This window comes from Pseudophryne corroboree, chromosome 6, assembly GCF_028390025.1.
Source record: "Pseudophryne corroboree isolate aPseCor3 chromosome 6, aPseCor3.hap2, whole genome shotgun sequence".
In the NCBI taxonomy this organism is placed as follows: Eukaryota; Metazoa; Chordata; class Amphibia; order Anura; family Myobatrachidae; genus Pseudophryne; species Pseudophryne corroboree.
Genome location: NC_086449.1, coordinates 147284214 through 147303893, shown reverse-complemented (window position 1 = coordinate 147303893; position 19680 = coordinate 147284214). Strand labels below are relative to the sequence as shown.

The window sequence follows — 19680 nt, the reverse complement described above, 5'->3', positions numbered from 1 at the left end:
GGTCTAGGGTAGGACTGGGAGGAGGACCTGAGTGCAAGAAGCTAGGTGATATTATAAAGTTCCTGCCCCTGGACAGGATCACAGATAGTTCTGCGTAAAAGTCTTGAAGATGACGGCAACAATGATAGCAGAAGATCCGATACTAGGAACAGGAGAACCAGCTGGACTGCTAAAACAGAACAAAGGAACCGACAAAGACTGGCAAAGTAGGATTTTTGAGGTGGTCTGTGTCCGATAGAATATCAGACCTGGATACACTGGAGACTTGGGGCAGTATCCTATTATCCGCGAAATCGCGGCAATTTTTCGAGTTAATTTTTTTCACGTCTATCACACAAAAATTGCCATGAAAACGGATATGCGCCCGATCCTATTACAAAATGGTGAAAGCAGGATTCGTGCGATAATTCTAGCCAGCAAAAGCGGTGATAAGGATAGGTGAAAATTATGAAATCTGCCTGTACCCTCCAAAGAGCAAAACGAATATAGAAAAACATTATTATTATTATTAAAAGTCTATTATTGGTTATAATAAAAGTATTTGGTGTAATTAAATTAAGTTAAATTTAAAAAAATAGAAAGTTAAAAAAATTATAGAAAGCTATTTTTTTTCAGTAAAATAAGTGCTGTCATAAAATTTGGGGTATACTGTATATTTGGGTCAATTTACGGGACTTTAAAAAAAAAGTGAACACAGACTGATGGCTCTCACTTGCAAGTCTAAAAACTAAATATGAGCGGGTTCGGATCTCCCCCGAACTTCACGATCCGAGTTGGGAACCGAGTCATTCTCAGGACTTCCCGCCAGACTCGGATCCCAGAATGAGGGAAAACGTAATTATCCCGCTGTCAGATTCTCGCCGGTTTTGGATTCCATATAAGAAGCCGCGGGTAGCCGCCATTTTCACTCCGGACTTGGAGAGTGAGGGAGACAGATCTCTGCCTCTCTGTGGGTGGTGGCGTCGGGTGGGGTCAGTGTGTGCTCTTTAGGGGTGCTGTTAGGGGTGCTGTCCTGTGCTGTTATGGGTGCTGTACACTGGTGATGCTGTCCTGTGCTGTACAGGGGCACTGTCCCGTATGCTGTCAAAAATGCAGAGGTCGTAGTTTTGGAAGGAAAACAAAAGACTCATCATTTATTTGTTACATATTGTTGGTACCTGCGAAGGCATATGCAAAACCCTCCGCAAACAAAAATCCAGTGCGGTGTCCAACCCCACTAAGCCTAAAAATACAGAGAAGTTGTATAAATAAAGGTACACTGGCCCTGTCTTGCATACTGTAAAAATACAGGGGTTTTGTTAAAAAACAGGGGCGCTGGCCCTGTCCAGTATGCTGTAAAAATACAGGGGTGCTGGTCCTGTCCTGTATGCTATAAAATTACAGGGGTGTTGTTAAAATACAGGGGTGCTGGCCCTGTCCTGTATGCTGTAAAGATACTGGGGTGTTGTTAAAATATCGAGGTGCTGGTCCAGTCCTGTATGCTGTAAAAATACAGGGGTGCTGTGTCCCTGTCTTGTATGCTGTAAAAATGCAGGAGTGTTATTAAAATAAAGGTACACTGGCCCTGTCGTGTATGCTGTACAAATACAGGGGTGTTGTTAAAATAAAGGTACACTTACCCTGTCCTGTATGCTGTAAAAATACAGGGGTGTTGTTAACATATAGGGGTGTTGTGAAAATACAGGAGTGCTGTGTCCCTGTCTTGTATGCTGTAAAAATCCAGGGGTGTTGTTAAAATACAGAGGTGCTGGTCCTGTCCTGTATGCTGTAAAAATACAGGGGTGCTGTGTCCCTGTCTTGTATGCTTTAAAAATGCAGGGATGTTGTTAAAAATAAGATTTTACTCACCGGTAAATCTATTTCTCGTAGTCCGTAGTGGATGCTGGGAACTCCGTAAGGACCATGGGGAATAGCGGCTCCGCAGGAGACTGGGCACAACCAAAGAAAGCTTTACGTCACCTGGTGTGCACTGGCTCCTCCCACTATGACCCTCCTCCAAGCCTCAGTTAGGACACTGTGCCCGGACGAGCTGACATAATAAGGAAGGATTTTGAATCCTGGGTAAGACTCATACCAGCCACACCAATCACACCGTATAACTCGTGATACTATACCCAGTTAACAGTATGAAATATAACTGAGCCTCTCAACAGATGGCTCAACAATAACCCTTTAGTTAGGCAATAACTATATACAAGTATTGCAGACAATCCGCACTTGGGATGGGCGCCCAGCATCCACTACGGACTACGAGAAATAGATTTACCGGTGAGTAAAATCTTATTTTCTCTGACGTCCTAGTGGATGCTGGGAACTCCGTAAGGACCATGGGGATTATACCAAAGCTCCCAAACGGGCGGGAGAGTGCGGATGACTCTGCAGTACCGAATGAGAGAACTCCAGGTCCTCCTCAGCCAGGGTATCAATTTTGTAGAATTTAGCAAACGTGTTTGCCCCTGACCAAGTTGCAGCTCGGCAAAGTTGGAAAGCCGAGACCCCTCGGGCAGCTGCCCAAGATGAGCCCACCTTCCTTGTGGAATGGGCTTTTACAGATTTTGGCTGCGGTAGTCCAGCCGCAGAATGCGCCAGCTGAATTGTGCTACAAATCCAGCGAGCAATAGTCTGCTTAGAAGCAGGAGCACCCAGTTTGCTGGGTGCATACAGGATAAACAGCGAGTCAGTTCTCCTGACTCTAGCCGTCCTGGAAACATAATTTTTCAAGGCCCTGACTACGTCCAGTAACTTGGAATCCTCCAAGTCCCTAGTAGCCGCAGGCACTACAATAGGTTGGTTCAAGTGAAAAGCTGATATCACCTTAGGGAGAAACTGGGGACGAGTCCTCAATTCTGCCCTATCCATATGGAAAATCAGATAAGGACTTTTATATGACAAAGCCGCCAAGTCTGATACACGCCTGGCCGAAGCCAAGGCCAATAACATGACCACTTTCCGCGTGAGATATTTTAGATCCACGGTTTTTAGTGGCTCACACCAATGTGATTTTAAGAAACTCAACACCACGTTGAGAACCCAAGGTGCCACTGGAGGCACAACCGGGGGCTGAATATGCAGCACTCCTTTTACAATGTCTGAACTTCAGGTACTGAAGCTAGTTCTTTCTGGAAGAAAATCGACAGAGCCGAGATCTGTACCTTAATGGAGCCTAATTTTAGGCCCATAGACACTCCTGCTTGTAGGAAATGCAGAAATCGAGCTAGTTGAAATTCCTGTGTTGGGGCCTTTTTTGGCCTCACACCAAGCAACATATTTTCTCCATATGCGGTGATAATGTTTTGCAGTTACATCTTTCCTGGCTTGAATCAGCGTAGGAATGACTTCCTCCGGAATGCCCTTTTCCTTTAGGATCCGGCGTTCAACCGCCATGCCGTCAAAACGTAGCCGCGGTAAGTCTTGGAACAGAAAGGGCCCCTGCTGCCGCAGGTCCTGTCTGAGCGGCAGAGGCCATGGGTCCTCTGATATAATTTCTTGAAGTTCTGGGTACCAAGCTCTTCTTGGCCAATCCGGAACCACGAGTATCGTTCTTATTCCTCGCCTTCCTATTATTCTCAGTACCTTTTGTATGAGAGGCAGAGGGGGGAACACATAAACCGACTGGTACACCCACGGTGTTACCAGAGCGTCCACAGCTATCGCCTGAGGGTCCTTTGACCTGGCGCAATATCTTTTATAGCTTTTTGTTGAGGCGGGACGCCATCATGTCCACCTGTGGCCTTTCCCAATGGTGTACAATCCTTTGGAAGACTTCTGGATGAAATCCCCACTCTCCCGGGTGGAGGTCGTGTCTGCTGAGAAGATCTGCTTCCCAGTCGTCCACTCCGGGAATGAACACTGCTGACAGTGTTAACACATGATTTTCCGCCCATCGGAGAATCCTTGTGGCTTCTGCCATCGCCATCCTGCTTCTTGTGCCGCCCCGTTGGTTTACATGGGCGACTGCCGTGATGTTGTCTGATTGGATCAGTACCGGCTGGTTTTGAAGCAGAGGCCTTGCCTGACTCAGGGCATTGTAAATGGCCCTCAGTTCCAGAATATTTATGTGTAGGGAAATCACCTGACTTGACCAAAGTCCCTGGAAGTTTCTTCTCTGTGTGACTGCCCCCCAGCCTCAAAGGCTGGCATCCATGGTCACTAGGACCTAGTCCTGTATGCCGAACCTGCGGCCCTCTTGAAGATGGGCACTCTGCAGCCACCACAGTAGAGATACCCTGGTCCTTGAAGACAGGGTTATCAGCCGATGCATCTGAAGCTGTGATCCGGACCACTTGTCCAACAGGTCCCACTGAAAAGTTCTTGCATGGAACCTGCCGAATGGGATTGCTTCGTAGGAAGCTACCATTTTTCCCAGGACTCGCGTGCAATGATGCACCGATACCTGTTTTGGCTTCAGGAGGTCTCTGACTAGAGATGACAGCTCCTTGGCTTTCTCCTCCGGGAGAAACACTTATTTCTGTTCTGTGTCCAGAACCATCCCCAGGAACAGTAGACGTGTCGTAGGAACCAGCTGTGACTTTGGACTGTTTAGAATCCAACCGTGCTGTTGTAGCACTTTCCAAAATAGTGCTACCCCGACTAGCAACTGCTCCTTGGACCTTGCCCTTATAAGGAGATTGTCCAAGTACGGGATAATTAAAACTCCCTTTTTTCGACGGAGTATCATCATTTCGGCCATTACCTTGGTAAACACCCTCGGTGCCATGTACAGTCCAAACGGCAGTGTCTGGACTTGGTAATGGTAATCCTGTACCACAAATCTGAGGTACTCCTGGCGAGGATGGTAAATGGGGACATGCAGGTAAGCATCCTTGATGTCCCGGGATCCCATGTAATCCCCCTCGTCCAGGCTTGCAATAACCGCCCTGAGCGATTCCATCTTGAACTTGAATTTTTTTATGTATGTGTTCAAGGATTTTAAATATAAAATGGGTCACACCGAACCATGCGGTTTCGGTACCCCAAACCGTGTGGAATAGTAACCCCGTCCTTGTTGAAGTAGGGGCACCTTGAGTATTACCTGCTGGGAATACAGCTTATTAATTGCCTCTAGCGCAGCCTCCCTGCCTGAGGGAGTTGTCGGCAAGGCATATTTGAGGAAACGGCGGGGGGAGACATCTCGAATTCCAGTTTGTACCCCTTAAATACTACTTGAATGAAACAGGGATCCACCTGTGAGCGAGCCCACTAATCGCTGAAATTTTTGAGATGGCCCCCCACCGTACCTGGCTACACCTGTGGAGCCCCCGCGTCATGCTGTGGACTCAGAGGAAGCGAGAGAAGAATTTTGATTCTGGGAACAGGCTGACTGGTGCAGCTTTTTCCCTCTTCCCATGTCTCTGTACAGAAAGGAAGCGCCTTTGACCCGCTTGCTTTTCTGAAGCCGAAAGGACTGTACCTGATAATACAGTGCTTTCTTAGTCTGTGAGGAAACCTGAGGTAATGGATACGAGGTCCCAGAGACCATCCCCAAATAATTCCTCACCCTTATAAGGCAGAATCTCTATGCGCCTTTTAAAGTCAGCATCACCTGTCCAGTGACAGGTCTCTAATACCCTCCTGACAGAATGGACATTACATTCATTTTGGATGCCAGCCGGCAAAATATCCCTCTGTGCATCCCTCATATATAAGACGACGTCTTTAATATGTTCTCATGTTTGACAGGGTCACCGACCACGCTGCAGCAGCACGATCTGCAGGTCTCAGTCTAGTACCTGAGTGTGTAAGTACAGACTTCAGGATAGCCTCCTGCTTTTTATCAACAGGTACCTTCAAAGTGGCCGTTCCTAAAACGGCAGTGCCACCTTTTTTGACAACCGTGTGAGCGCCTTATCCACCCTAGGGGATATCTCCCAGCGTAACTTATCCTCTGGCGGGAAAGGGTACGCCATCAGTAACTTTTTAGAAATTACCAGTTTCTTATCGGGGGGAACCCACGCTTTTCACACACTTCATTCATTCATCTGATGGAGGAACAAAACACTGCCTGCTTTTTCTCCCCAAACATAAAACCCTTTTTTAGTGGTACTTGGGTTAATGTCAGAAATGTGTAACACATTTTTTATTGCCGGGATCAAGTCACGGATGTTCCTAGTGGATTGTGTATATGTCTCAACCTTGTCGACACTGGAGTCAGACTCCGTGTCGACATCTGTGTCTGCCATCTGAGTGAGCGGGCGTTTTTGAGCCCCTGATGGCCTTTGAGACGCCTGGGCAGGCGCGGACTGAGAAGCCGGCTGTCCCACAGCTGTTACGTCATCCACCCTTTTATGTAAGGAGTTGACACTGTCGGTTAATACCTTTCACCTAACCATCCACTCTGGTGTCGGCCCCACAGGGGGCGACATAACATTTATCGGCATCTGCTCCGTCACCATATAAGCCTCCTCATTAAACATGTCGACACAGCCGTACCGACACACCGCACACACACAGGGAATGCTCTGACTGAGGACAGGACCCCACAAAGCCCTTTGGGGAGACAGAGAGAGAGTATGCCAGCACATACCAGAGCGCTATATAATGTGGGGATTAACACTATAACTGAGTGAAATTTCCCCAATAGCTGCTTGTATATATAATATTGCGCCTAAATTTAGTGCCCCCCCTCTCTTTTTAACCCTTTGAGCCTGAAAACTACAGGGGAGAGCCTGGGGAGCTTTCTTCCAGCTGCACTGTGAAGAGAAAATGGCGCCAGTGTGTCTGAGGGAGATAGCTCCGCCCCTTTTTCGCGGACTTTCTCCCGCTTTTTTCTGGATTCTGGCAGGGGTATTTACCACATATATAGCCTCTGGGGCTATATATTGTGGTATTTTTGCCAGCCAAGGTGTTTTTATTGCTGCTCAGGGCGCCCCCCCCAAGCGCCCTGCACCCTCAGTGACCGGAGTGTGAAGTGTGTATGAGGAGCAATGGCGCACAGCTGCAGTGCTGTGCGCTACCTTGGTGAAGACTGATGTCTTCTGCCGCCGATTTTCCGGACCTCTTCTTGCTTCTGGCTCTGTAAGGGGGACGGCGGCGCGGCTCCGGGACCGAACACCAAGGCCAGTTCCATGCGGTCGATCCCTCTGGAGCTAATGGTGTCCAGTAGCCTAAGAAGCCCAAGCTGGCTGCAAGCAGGCAGGTTCGCTTCTTCTCCCCTTAGTCCCTCGCTGCAGTGAGCCTGTTGCCAGCAGGTCTCACTGAAAATAAAAAACCTAATTCTATACTTTCTTTCTAGAAGCTCAGGAGAGCCCCTAGTGTGCATCCAACCTCGGCCGGGCACAAAATCTAACTGAGGCTTGGAGGAGGGTCATAGTGGGAGGAGCCAGTGCACACCAGGTGACCTAAAGCTTTCTTTGGTTGTGCCCAGTCTCCTGCGGAGCCGCTATTCCCCATGGTCCTTACGGAGTTCCCAGCATCCACTAGGACGTCAGAGAAATAAAGGTACATTTACCCTGTCCTGTATGCTGTAAAAATACAGGGGTGTTGTTAACATATAGGGGTGTTGTGAAAATACAGGTGTGCTGTGTCCCTGTCTTGAATGCTGACAAAAATCCAGGGGTGTTGTTAAAATACAGAGGTGCTGGACCTGTCTTGTATGCTGTAAAAATCCTGGGGTGTTGTTAAAATACAGAGGTGCTGGTCCTTTCTTGTATGCTGTTAAAATACAGGGGTGTTGTTAAAATAAAGGTACACTGGCCCTGTCCTGTATGCTGTAAAAATAAAGGGGTGTTGGTAAAATAAAGGTACACTGGCCCTGTCCTGTATGCTGTAAAAATACAGGGGTGTTGTTAAAATACAGGGGTGCTGTGAAAATAAAGGGGCACTATTCTGTGTGCTGTAATAATAAAGAGGTGCTGTCCTGTGAAATGGAGAACAAAAATTTGGATAAGGAAATAGTGAAAGATCAGGAACCACTTCCAGTTCCTATTACTAGTGCTGAAGCTACTGCTGCCACCAGTCATGACGTTGACAATGCAATTCCATCAACGTCGTCTGCTAAGGACGATGCCCAGTGTAATAGAGGGCATGTAAAATTCAAGAAGCAAAAATTAATAACCAAGAAAAAAAATAAAATGATCTGCTAATAAACGTAAAATTGGCAATATGCATTTCACAACACGAAGTGGCAAGGAAAGGCATGACTGGTGGTTCAGCTTCTCATGAAGATGGAAGCCCTCTTCCCTCTTGAAAATTTTTAAAAACAAAGCTTTTTAAACCACAGGAAAAAAATAGGATTTTAGTACCTACCGGTAAATCCTTTTCTCTTAGTCCGTAGAGGATGCTGGGGACTCCAAAAGGACCATGGGGTATAGATGGATCCGCAGGAGCTTGGGCACACTATAAAGACTTAAACTGGGTGTGAACTGGCTCCTCCCTCTATGCCCCTCCTCCAGACCTCCGTTAAAAAACTGTGCCCAGGAGAGATGGACAATTTCGAGGAAATATTTTTTTTTTTTTATAAACACGGTGAGTGTCATACCAGCTCACACCTCAAACACACCGTAGAACGTGGCATTCAGTAGAATACCAGCCAACGGTATGAACAAAACACAGCCACATGCTGAGAGAATATGTAACACAACCCGTGTGTCCACCGAAGCAAAAATAAGACCCCGCGTGCCATGTCATGAACAACGGTAGCAACCGCCAGACAGAGAAGACACACCCCAGGGTGTAACCAAAAGCAATAACTGCAGACACCGCACGCACTGGGACGGGCGCCCAGCATCCTCTACGGACTAAGAGAAAAGGATTTACCGGTAGGTACTAAAATCCTATTTTCTCATACGTCCTAGAGAATGCTGGGGACTCCAAAAGGACCATGGGGTTTATACCAAAGCTCCAAAACGGGCGGGAGAGTGCGGACGACTCTGCAGCACCGAATGAGCAAACATAAGGTCCCCAAAAATCAGGGTATCAAACTTGTAGAGCATAGCAAAAGCGTTTGACCCCGACCAAGAATCCGCTCGGCAAAGTTGAACCGCCGAGACTCCTCGGGCAACCGCCCAAGAAAAACCCATCTTCCCAAACGAAGGAACCTCCACCGACTGCGGTGACGGCAAAGCAGCCGTAGAACGAACATGCCAAACCGCATCACAGATTCAGCGTGTAACAGACTGCATAACGCAGTCTCCCAAACCAAGCTGGGAACATACCAGACAAACAGGGCCTCTGTCTCTCCAAACTGAGCCAAACTGATGACCTATATACTCAAATCCCTGGCTAGATTAAGGGAATTTGAACCAGCTAATGCCTAAGTAACCCCTGGCATCAAAATAGGCCGATGTCTGCGAAACCCAGAAACCACTCTTGGTAGAACTACCAACCGAGTACTCAATTCCTCTCTATCCACCTGAAAGATCAAACAAGGCTCTAGTGAGACAAAACCACCACTTCCGACACCCGCCTTGCGGACGTCAAAGTCAATAGCCTGACCACTTTCCAAGAGAGAAATTTCATAAAGAAACTTATTAGGCTTGCCTCCACATCGGCTTGTAAAGTATGAATAAGCACGACCTAGCTGAAAGTCCTCCATAGGAGCCTTCCTGGATACACACCGAGACACATAATTACTCCAACAACCGTGGTAACGCTGTGCCCTCAGTTCTTCCTAGCCTGAAGAATTTAAGAAACGACTTCACTGGGAACTCCCGTTCGGCTTAGGATATGACATTCAACCGCCCCGGCGTCAGCCGCAGCAAGTCCTGATACACGCCCTGATCTTGTTGCAACATTACCTCACGTAAAGGAAGAGGGCAGTAATTTTCTATGAGTAAACCATGCAAAACTGGATAGCCAACCCTCGCTGGCTAGGCCGGATTTAAGAGGATCATCGGAACCTTTGATCATCTTACGCTTACCACTATCAGAAAAGTGAAAGCGGAAAGGCCACCTAGACCGACTAAAAACACCCACGGTGTCACGAGGATGTCCACTGCTATATCTTGAGTGTCCCTTAACCTGGAACAATCTCCTCGAGGCCTCTCGTTGAGGCGAGACGCCAACATGTCCAATTGCGACACTCCACAAAGACTTGTCACGTCTGGGAAAGCTTCTCGATGATGACAGAATTTTTCCCGGCTGGATATCGTGTCCGCAGAGGACATCTATTTCTCCGTCGTTTACCTCCGGAACAAAGACTGCTAATATAGCGTTTACCAGACTTCCCACTCAACTGCAAATTGTGCATCTTCTGCCATTTCCGCTTTGTCCTTGTTCCGCGCTAGCGGCCTACTTACGCCATTGCTGACAAGTCCTCTGGCAGAATTAACACGGGTAGAACACGAAGAATACGTTTGTCTAAAACAGCTCTTAATTCAAGAAAGCTTACAGCAGACAAGTTTCCCAACTTGACCTCATCCTCTAGAAATACGTCCCTTGCAAAGGATTGCTCCCCAGCTTCGGAGATCTGTATGCACGGACACCAGGATCTAAACCTGGATCCCTAACCTTCATTCCTCTAGAAGGAAAGAACCGAGCAGACACCACAGGAGCGATGTCCTGGCCGTTTTGATTATATTCCGGTGCATGCGCAGGTGAGACCCGGACCACATTTCCAACTGGTCCCATGAAAACCACTCTGGTATTAGACCTGCTCACCGAAAAAGGCCTCTTATGCCGCACCCATCTGTCTTATTAACGGAACCTATTGATGAGGTGTCCCCTCAACGCCGATCCAACTCTGGACCCTCAGACCTCTTTCCACAGGAAAACCACCGAACCTGAACCGGTCAGTATCTACTCTGAAAACCACTTCTGACATCTGCTTCGTTGGGAACAACAGCCAATCCCTGCGCCGAAGAACAGTCAGAGATAAACAACGATATGCCCCTTTATACAGGGACAACCAGACAATGTCCTGAACGTGACGCACCTCTGTATGGCGTCGCGTACTACCTCCCGTTCCATAGGGGAAAGGCAAGATCTATTAGGAAAACCAGTAAGGGGAAACAACCGTAACTCAGAATGTTCCCCTTTGGCTTCTATAAATAACTCACAGGTCCTAGTCTATTCCTGGACTAACTGAGAATTAGTAGACGAGTGCTCACCGGAGTGAGGACCCGCCCGATAGACTCAGCGACAAGAGGTGGATGTAGTGGAAACAGAAAACTACGTCCACTTCTGCGAACCTAACAAGGCTGCAGAACACTTACCTTTTCACCTTCCACTGTCTACACAGAAAAGGAAAAGAGAACGGTATCGAACCGGTTAAAATGACTGCATCCCACAAAAGAATGCGTCACCAACCGTTGTGAAAGAGGCTAACTCACGAATTCAGACTTACCAGCGGAAACCGCCGAGATTGACTGAACAGAGGCTACACCTAACAGCTGTATACCTCCCACCAGTAACTCCCGGAGACCTCTTCCGCATTTTTCCGGTCACACCACCAGCTGTCACGTGGCAGCCTGCTGTAATGTTATAAGGAAAAATAACATAGGCAAGCCTACCCATCCTGGGTAGGATAATTCTATCGGATGCCTACCCGACTACAACACTCCCTCAAGTGCATACAGTGCAAACAAGGTCAAAGTATAGAAACAAAATTACACTTAGCTGCCTGTGTATGATCCCTTGGGACCGGGCTCTGCGTCGACCAGGAGTTGACTGTCATAATTTTCTCTCCGCGTTGTGAAGAGAATAATATTCGGACTCCCTGAAATGATCGAAACCAACTCGTCCCGGCCAATCTAGAGCTTAAACAACAGAGCGACCCGCACAGGAGTAGAATACCATTATTTCAGCATTCATTGATATACATAATGTAATACACAATAAAACACCCATATCCTAACCATGCATATATAAAGTTATATCTACATATATAAACATATAGACATAACCTATGCGCAAGTGGATTGTCCAGACCCGGCAGGTCTCTAGTGACAGTAAGTGTTGTGAATGTGTATTGACGTGCCCCCGATGTGGGTCTACCAGGAATGTTACGGCCGACAGAAACTGAGTAAATGTTGACAGCACGGTATAGTAAGCGGACAAAAATAATAATAATCTTGGAACCCCAAGGGGTCTGAGGGAAGCAGACAATTGTAATAACACTCCCCCTACATATATATATATAAATATATATATACAAAAACAGGTACAAGGCAATAACAGCCTGTTAATTCTTTTACCCAGGAAATACCGTTGACGCCGACAGGGCATCAACAGACAACCGTGTCTCCCCTAGCGTGATTACTTGTTTTTAAGCTCACAAAAGCAACCTGCTAATACTTAGTTGTTTGAATCAAGTACCGCTAAGCGTCGGCGAAACCGACAGTTATCCCCACAGGAGCTTTTGACAAATCCCTCACACCTGTCGACTAACCAATAGTAGGTAAATAAACAGGGAAACAGTGAATTTATTTAACATAATGCTCTATTACACCCATATAGCATTAAAAAACACAGTGTCCCAACATCATGCTATATGACAACCATATAGCAGTATAACCACTGTGCCCCCCCCCCCATCTTACTATACAGCAAGTTCTGGGGGGAATGTGAGGAAAATGGCGCTGACTCGTACCGAGGACTAAGCTCCGCCTCCTCCCAGCGTTTTTTCACCATCATATACTGGGTCTTTACATAGTGTACATTCACTATACTTATACATAAATATATATATATTTAAACATTCACGCTCAGGGCGCCCCCTTGCACCCTGCACCCATCGTTGGTGTGTGGGAGCACCGGCGCGGCGCACGACCGCCTTTATGCCCAGCGGTATCGTGCGCGGCGCCGGGGACTTCTGCAGCCCAGGGCGCTCCCTTCAGTCTCGGCGCCCTGCACCTCCGGAGCCGGCGTCGGAGGAGGCTGGCGCTTAGCGCGCGGGAACCTGCTGGCGGGGTCCGTGGCACAGTGCCTCGGCCCCGCCGGACGTTTTAGTGTAAAATAAGTTGCCCAGGGCGCTCCCCTCCCCAGCGCCCTGCACCCGGGAGAGGCGGCGGCGGGCAGGAAACGGCGCGCAATGCGCCACGATGAGCTGCCGGGGGACCGGGACCCGGAGCCCCGGCAGCACCAGTTATAAAATGAAATGGCCACAGTAATAAGCTGGTCAGGGCGCCCCCCCCCCCCCCCAGCGCCCCACACCCGGGGAAGATGGCTGCGGAGGGGGGAGGGGATGTGCTATATGCTGACGGGGGTAGGATCTACAGTGTCCCGGCACCGATCCACTTTTATGTCAGACCTAAGGAGAGTGCGTTGGTGTGTGGGAGCATGGAGTGTAGCATGATCTGTTACCTCCGTTACTGAAGTCTTCTGCCGTCACTGAAGTCTTCTGTTCTTCTCATACTCACCCGGCTTCTTTCTTCTGGCTTCTGTGAGGGGATTGACGGCGTGGCTCCGGGAACAAGCAGCTAGGCGCACCAAGTGATTGAACCCTCTGGAGCTAATGGTGTCCAGTAGCCGAGAAGCAGAGCCTTGAAACTCACAGAAGTAGGTCCTGCTTCTCTCCCCTCACTCCCACGCTGCAGGGAGCCTGTAGCCAGCAGGTCTTCCTGAAAATAAAAAACCTAACAATAAAGTCTTTCAGAGAAACTCAGGAGAGCTCCCCTAGTGTGTGACCCATCACTCCTGGGCACAAAGTTTAACTGAGGTCTGGAGGAGGGGCATAGAGGAGCATAGAGGGGCATAGAGGGAGGAGCCAGTTCACACCCAGTTTAAGTCTTTATAGTGTGCCCAAGCTCCTGCGGATCCGTCTATACCCCATGGTCCTTTTGGAGTCCCCAGCATCCTCTAGGACGTATGAGAAAACAACTGTGCGTTCAGAGATGTCACAAATCCCCAAGGAGAGTCCAAGTGTGTCTGCGGTTGCGATGTCTAGGCCTGACCTTCCCAAGACTGTATGGGAAGAGGAGGCTCCTACCACCATTTGCACGCCCCCTGAAAGTGCTGGGAGGAGTACTGCCAGTCCAGTTGCTGATATTGAGATTGAGGATGTCACTGTAGAATTACACCAGGATGAGGAGGATATTGGTGTCGTTGGCGCTGAGGAGGAAGTTGACGATGAGGATTCTGATGGTGATGTGGTTTGTTTGAATAAGGCACCAGTGGAGACATTGTTGGCCATGGGATGAAAATGCCCATTGACATGCCTGGGCAAAATACTAAAAAATCCACCTCTTTGGGCTATTTCTCTGTGAGGATGAGGATGTAAAAACTGAAGGGGGTGAGGAATTGGAGGATGAGGATGACATCTTGCCTCTGTAGAGCCAGTTTATGCAAGGAGAGACTAATTGCTTCTTTGTTGGTGGGGGCCCAAACAAAGCAATCATTTCAGCCACAGTTGTATGGCAGACCCTGTTGCTGAAATTATTGGTTTGTTAAAGTGTGCATGTCCTGTTTATACAATATAAGGGAGGGTGGGAGGGCCCAAGGACAATTTTAACTTGCACGTCTTTTCTTTATCTGCAACATCATTTCAGGGGTGCTGCCCTATATGGGGTGTTGCCCCTCTGTCCTATCAGTCCAGTGGTGCTACCCCACTGCCGGTTAAGTCCAGGGGTGCTGCTGCCTGTCTGACGTGCAATTCTACAGGGGTGTGGCCTATGCTGTATAAGTCCAGAAGTGTGGCCTACCTGCTGTATAAGTTCAGTGGTGCAGCCTATCTACTGTATAAGTCCAGAGGCGCTGCCGTATAATTCCAGGGGTGCCCTGTCTGAAACAGTTCATCTCTAGTAGATATATCTTCTAGTGTACACTGTGTACCCAGCATTAGAGAGAGGTTCTTCTCAATTATTTCATGTTAGGGACTCAAATGAATGGCTCCAAATAGTCAACCTTAATTTTGATTAATTATTAATGTTCACATTTTAGGATTATTTACAAGATGTGAATTTGTTGTACCGGGTTCTTTTCCTTTATTTTGTAAATGTTTTCTCTTTAATAATTATACAATATAAGAGCTGCGTAGGGTTATCGCAAGACCTAGCGGTGTTAGAACAGAGTTTCAGTGATCTTGCATTGCATCAGCTTTCCATTGCACTGCAGCACTAGATGGGCCAGGAGCTCCTGTGAGGCTGTCGAAGTCGAAAATATTACAGCCATACACAGCACGTGCAAACACCACACAGATGGCCTCCGTGCGCGTACTTGTTCTGCCGTGCGTGCGCATGCTCGCAGGTTGCGTTTAACCGCTCACGCGGTAGTGCGTATTAGCGCGTGGTATGGGTAATTACGATAGCACTTGTATTCATATGGAAAAGCCACAAAGACATATTTCATATTTAATCCACATAGTGCAAAATTTACACATAGCCTGCATGCACCACACCAGCGAGTTACACTTGCTTAAAGGTTACTACAACAAAGGGATTCACCTTTTCAGGATATGAGGGGACAGTATTAGGTTAGGAGGTGGTGTTTGGTATCCAGCTGTAAGGTATTTTAAGAGCAATATTCCGGTAGCAGTTTGCAGAAGATAGCACGCTCCTGCGCATATCTATACGCAGTAGCAGACTATTAATATTAACTGTATTTACTGTACTCCTGATATTCGGCGGGAACCCAGTGGAGACCAACTGCAAGTACACCTGGACCAGGCATCGCCCACCTATTCAAACAGACCTATGACACCTCCCGTACTGTAAATGACCAGCCCTTTGACCTATAGGTGAAGGGATTACAGTTTCTATTGTATCATGTTTTGGACAAATGTATAAAAGCCCAGCTGCATGGCCGGCCAGACACATTCTCTGAAAGTCATCTATCTTGATTGACTGAGGTCCGGGACGGGTGGCGCTGGCGTGACAAACTTATGTATCATTGATTGTAGCCTTTTCTCCTATTGTGATTGTATTATTTGTTGTAACCCCCTGCTAGTAAATAACTGTTGGTGGGTTGGATCCCAACATATTTTAAATACAATTGGTGTCGTTGTCCCTTTCCTGCTAGGGGTTATAGAGTGTATTCCGCCTCACGTGTAGCTACTCTGTGCTTAGAGCATGACGACGTGCGCACGCAACGTGTACGCATCTATTAGGGGTTACACACACACACACGTTTAGCGGTCGCAGCGGCCTGCACAAATATAAGTTAAAAGGTATTGCTTTTTAATCCTGAAAGTTAATCAGCTTTAACAATTGGGGTCTCGATCCGGTTTTTCACAAACTCGTAGGCTTGCATACTATAGCAGACTGTGATCTATCAGCAAAGGGTGGAGACGCATCTTTAAATAAAACCTTTTCCTGGTTGCTTGGATGTCTTAAAACCCTTTTTTTTGTGCTGTTAGATCGTGTCTGCTCTGTCTAGTCTACAGAGGTGCTGATAGAACTCGGAGGAAACAGGAAAAAAGCTATTTAAAATCTGTGTGTAAAATTTTTGGCGCCAAAAGCATACACAAAGCGTACCGATACTTTGCATACTCTCCCTCATATACTGCTGCCACATTGTTGCCATAGCTTATTACAGTCATTACATATCTGTGTGAAATCGGAAACACTAGTTTGCTATATAGATACATTTTAAATAAGTGTATTAAGGGTGTACTTATAAAACACAAAACGCAGTTCTGGCCTGGTCGTAAAGGTTTATACAGAACAAGTGTAGGTTGTGTTAGTGAGCGATAGTAGTTTGTATTGCTCACATTTATAGAGATTGTGTGATTTATTGAGTTGCGGACGCACGTTTGTACACGTGGTACAGACAAAGTGCAGAAGTGTGCACGTGGCGCAGGGTCGCGCACGTGGCGTAAAGGCATGCACGGTCGCGTGTTTACACAAGGTTGCGTAGGATTGTGGACGCAAAGTACAAATCACGCGATAGTTGTTCAATTAAAGGCGGGATAGTATACATTTAATACAATAGCACATAACTATCCGATTTCAAAAGCAGATTAGTGTAAGATTTTGTTTAAACTGTACTACCTCTGGGATAAAACCACTAGTCGCAGGGAGTGATATTTTCTGTACAGAAAAGAAACACAGTGTATTTGTGTGAGCTGAAAGTAGGAGTGAGTGGATTGAACTCCGGAAGTCGGGATCCCGTGGTGACACCAAGTAAGCGGAGGCTTGGTGGCGTAGGGCGGCTTATCTACGTTAACAGATAGAGAAATACGCAAATCGTGAGGAGATTTGCAGAGGAGCGTGATATAGAATTGTGCATTGAGAAGTATAGAATTGTGAATTGAAGCAAAGGTTTTGTGTTACGCTCCGGCTGAGGAGCGCAGCTTGTGTATTCGACTCCAGTGGTCGTAGGGCGGATAGGTAACAAGTACCTATACGCTGTGCGATTGGACCGCGCGTTTATACGTGTGATACGTGGCACAACGTGATACTATTTTTGGGAGCTTTTGCGCAAACCGTGGTATCATTAGCGTCAGGTAGAGCATACGCAAGCGTGATTTGTGTATAGCAAAAAGGGAAGTTTTCGCTGGTCTCTCTCTCAGGAAAATCTTCAACGATAGATATTCACTGGAAATGGTAAGTTATTCCTAAAAGTTCCAGTGAATAGAAATCAGTTAGGGTTCTCACTGGGTACGCGGTGGTCACTATTGGAGTGAGTCGTGGTACGTCAGCGGAGAAGGAGCGAGTGAAAATGCTAGGTGTCTTTCACCGCCTATTTGTGTTGTGCATTTGGGGATTGTGTATCAGGCAAGAAGTCCGCGATGGGATCCAATTGCACAAGCAGTGGGCGTATGGTCGCCAGGGTTCAGGCAGGAGAGCCGCGGCACAGGAGGTCAGCGAGGTTAATTATGTGTGAGAAATATGGTCCACACACGGATGCTTTTTGCAATGAAAGGATGCGTATGACTGCTGAAGATAGGGCGTCATTCCCTAGGATACGTAGTTTTGAATCAGAGGTATTACAGAACATAAGGATTAGAATATGTCTGATCAAATCTAGAAAACAAACGATCAGACATACAGACTGTTTGAACTTGTGGCAACAAGAAGGGGATGTGCAAAGGGAACTGGCTCGCACAGCAAGTTCCGAAAACCTAGCCGTAAGGCGATTGTGAGCGCACCACCACCGCCATATGTCGATGGGGAGAAATTGGCTACAAACAATGGTGCATTGGTAAAGGATAAGAAAGTGATTAATCAATGTGTTAACCCTAACCCTTGCCAGTTGTATCCTATTCTAAATTTTCCACAGGATTGTGAGGAGGATGAGCCCAGCACGATATCGGCACTCTCTCTAGCAGCCACCATACAAAATCCCCAAGTGGGCACGGCCCAACCACCAAGGATAGTAGTGATACCCCACAGCGGAGGGGTGAGTGAGGTTGTGTCCACCGGTAAGTACGGCACCATACACTATGAAGAGATGATAGCTCCCCGTTTTATAGAATCAAACCAAAATGATATAGTTGAATTAAATCCTGTCAGGGTGATTGCAGTTCCCAATGGGAGAACTGATAGTCAGGGAGTAACTCCCATCAGGAACATTGCCATGCATTGTCCTTGGTCCCGAGCAGAGTTAAGGTCAATTATGTCAGAATTCCCCGATCCCAGAAAAGAGCTAGTCGGATGCCAGAAATTCATTAAAGAATTAGGTAACGCCCATGAGCCCACAAATAAAGATTGGCGAACAGTGCTTTGGGTGTGTTTACCCTCAAATATTGACTTCCCAAAATTCATAACGGATTGTAAATTAGATGCAGAAGTGCCTCTCACTGATGAGTACAATCAGGAGAATATAAGGCAAATTCACCTGCAATTAGAAGTGTATTTCCCTACTGTTGTTAAATGGAACAAAATTTTCTCCATAAGACAAAAGGAAGGTGAAATGGCATTCGAATATTTCCATAGAGCACTGCAGGAAATGGCTAGATACACTGGGATAGGGGATATTAAAGAGAATGCCAACCACAGAGAGGTAGCTGTTTCTGTGTTAATGGACGGATTAAAGGAGGCACTAAGGACAAGGGTGCAAACCTCATTGCCAAATTGGAGAGGTATTTCGGTGGCTGCGCTGAAAGAGTCCGCTATCGAGCATGATCGTAATATCACTAAACACAGGGAGTTGCAAGGGGAGAATATGATGATGGTAAGTATACAGGTTCTTACAGGAAAGCCCCATCAGCCTAAACCCCAGACCCCTGATGGTAGGCCACGGTCAATCACATGTTTTCTTTGCAGGAAAGGACTCTTTGCCAGAGACTGTAGAAGTAGCGGGACACATAGCGTATATAGACCCCCTAGACCTGAATACGAACCACGCTACTATACACATAGTTGGGAACAGGGACCACATAGAAGAGATTATGAGCCACATAGAGGGGAAACAAGGAGGTACCCACCCAGGAGAGACTGGCAGGCCTCCGAAAACTCACAGGTACCCCCCACACACATATTGTAGCTGCCAATGCGCTGCGGGAGGGTCCCACTGCACAACAGGGGTTGGGCCACACCTGTAGTCTGTAGCCAGTGAAGTTGATTGCTAGCCTTGGTAGTGAACCTGAGGTCATGGTTGATGTAGCTGGTGCACCATTACCTTTTCTTGTAAATACAGGGGCGGCCAGGTCAGTGGTGAATTCCACAAAAGGTGTAAATACCACGGGTAAAATGATTTTGGCAATGGAAGTAACAGGAACGGTGCAACAGTACCCTTTGAGTAGACCTGCAGAGATTACGATAGGGCCCTTGCAGACTAAACATTCCTTTTTGCTGGCTGCATCGGCTCTGACTAATCTACTGGGCAGAGATCTGTTGTGTAAAATGCGGTGTGTCATATATTGTA

The 19680-nt window shown here is 47.3% G+C and overlaps 1 protein-coding gene across 9 annotated transcripts in view; it reads right to left on the bottom strand.

Annotated features, from left to right (window-relative positions):
• The window catches only part of FAM178B (family with sequence similarity 178 member B), a 1338131-nt gene that overhangs the window by 507628 nt on the left and 810823 nt on the right, over positions 1-19680 (bottom strand). The window lies entirely within an intron of this gene.